General features: G+C 57.1%; 1 protein-coding gene across 1 annotated transcript in view; it reads right to left on the bottom strand.

Moving 5' to 3' along the window:
- Positions 1-2,237, bottom strand: part of ADAMTS2 (ADAM metallopeptidase with thrombospondin type 1 motif 2) — a 216,925-nt gene that overhangs the window by 97,279 nt on the left and 117,409 nt on the right. The window lies entirely within an intron of this gene.

A 2,237-nucleotide genomic window follows, 5' to 3' on the forward strand; every position in this document is an offset into this window, starting at 1 on the left:
TGAGCACAGCCTGTACGGGGCGGGTCACGGAGACCAGACTCAGCCTCTCTGGGGCTGGTCAGCAGCAGAAAGGGGTGCCGGCCGCACGTTGCCTCCTCAGTGCTGCTCCCTAGCATGCAGCGGCCAGATGGCTGGATACAATACTGAAACTGGCAGATCGTCTAATGAAAACATTTACCGTGAACTTCAAAACAAAACACAGACACCCAACAGTTCCAGCAGAAGGGAGGATTCTCTAGGATTTCGTTTTGAAGGTGGGGGAAGTGGGAAGCTGGCAAGTGGGTGCTGACGGCCAACACCCATGCACGGCTGATACGTGCATGTCAGGCTGGGGTTCCTGTCAGTAGCCCTGGACATGCGCTGGAGTCCTGGATGTGGGCACCTAGCAGTGTCCCCAAAGGCCCTCAGGCACTCCACAGTCAGAATCAAGGACTGAACATCTCCACCACCCAAACCCACCCTACAGCTACACCAACCACCTCGGGGCTTGGTACCTGTGTCCACCCAGGTCCACCCAGGAGCAGGGCTGCTTCTCCCCCACCTGCCAAGCCAACCCTCCTCACCATAAGGGTCTCTGAATCTGCCCCCAGCCCCTCTGCCTTTGCCCCACCAGCAGCCAGCTCCTCTGAATCCAAGCTCTGAGGAAGCCGCCAGCCTCAGTTTCCTCTACTGGACCCTTCACCTTCTCAGATTTTGAGTATTGTGTCATGCTGGATGGACGAGGGCACTGCAGGATGTGGGTCTTGAGCTCTGGGAGAAACTTAGAGCCAACAAATGCAAGAGGTATGGAACGCTGCCCAGCCCCGCTTAAGGCTCTCCCCTGTCAGCCCATGAGGACATGCGTGAATGCTCAGGGCTGGACAGTCCCCTGTTCCCCCAACACCTCCCACACCCTTCCCGATCCCACCCAGAGCCTGGACACATGGAGGTGCTGGGGCCTGGACACAGGGACTCAGAGTGACAATGCAGGATGGGCCACCTTCCCAGGAGGGAGAGTTCTAGATATCCTCAGCACCAGCAAGATGGGCAAAGGCCCCCTCCCCCCCGACCCCTATAGAAGACAAAGATGACACCGGCCACATCAGGCATCGGGCTTTACAGACCCAGCTTCCATATTTTTCACAGCAACCCCCGAGGGCAGGAATGGACTCCCTCTTGTGCAGATAGAGGGACAAGTCTGGGAAGGTCAAGCTCTGCCCATGGCCTCACAGCAGCCAGGAGCAGCAGTAAGGTGCTGCCTCCAGAATCTGGTTGTGCTCACTGCACCTGTGCCTCTGGTGGGGCCACTTGAGGCCAGGGAGAAATGGGAGAATGTTTCTTTTGCGGCATTAGGTAGCCTTCACTACTTGGCGCCTCCAAAGGGTTCGTGAGTCTGGTATTGTTGGTGCCTTGCTATGAACTGGAACTTTTAGAGGTTCTAAATGGGGTGTGCGCTGCACTGTTAGAGAGGGACACCATGAATCCATTTTCAGAGCCACCGCACTTATTGGTGCCCTGCACAGCTCTGGGGGGGAGGCATGCATGTGACCTCTGCTACTAAGTGCACGCTCTGGGGGTGCACGTGCGCGAGGCCCTTCCACTTGAAAACGTACAGGAAGATGGGACTGGAAGATCCCAAATATCCCACAATGGGCAAGTCTGAGGGGCAGGACCTCTGACAAGAGAGGTTGCCCATTGCCTACTGGTCTTTGCATCCATCCCTTCCCAGACCTGGGTCAAAGAGCAGAAGTGAGTGACCAGGACTGCCCCCAGGCCTCCCAATGCCTGGGGCCAGAAGGGCGGAAGGGTGGCCCTGGGAACTAGGGCCTTTTGACAGTGGGGACACCCATGTCCCACTGCCTCTGATATGGGCAGGAGAGACACAAGCACCTTGGATCAGCCCAGAGAAGAGCTCCACATGGGGTGACACTCATCCCTTTCCCATGTCCCATTCCCTTGCCCTCTTTCTGCATCTTGCTAGGCCCAGAAACCTGGCAAGTGTCAGGGACATGTCAGCCCTCCCTCTTCTTTGTCTTCCTCTGTCAGGCACCTCTCCCGGGGGTGAATCCCAAGGTGCAGACGGGGGAGGCTACTAGGAGGCCACAGCCATCTCACACTGCTGACACTGGGGTTTCATCTCATTTGTCTTTCCATGTGAGCTCAGTGGGTTCAAAAGCCTGGGGACTTGGGGGCCACTGATTAGCTCTGGTGGACCCCACAGTTCCCTCTCCCACAATCCTTCCTGCCTCAGAAAGACT

The sequence above is a fragment of the Pteropus vampyrus genome, unplaced genomic scaffold (assembly GCF_000151845.1).
Source record: "Pteropus vampyrus isolate Shadow unplaced genomic scaffold, Pvam_2.0 Scaffold197, whole genome shotgun sequence".
NCBI lineage: Eukaryota > Metazoa > Chordata > Mammalia > Chiroptera > Pteropodidae > Pteropus > Pteropus vampyrus.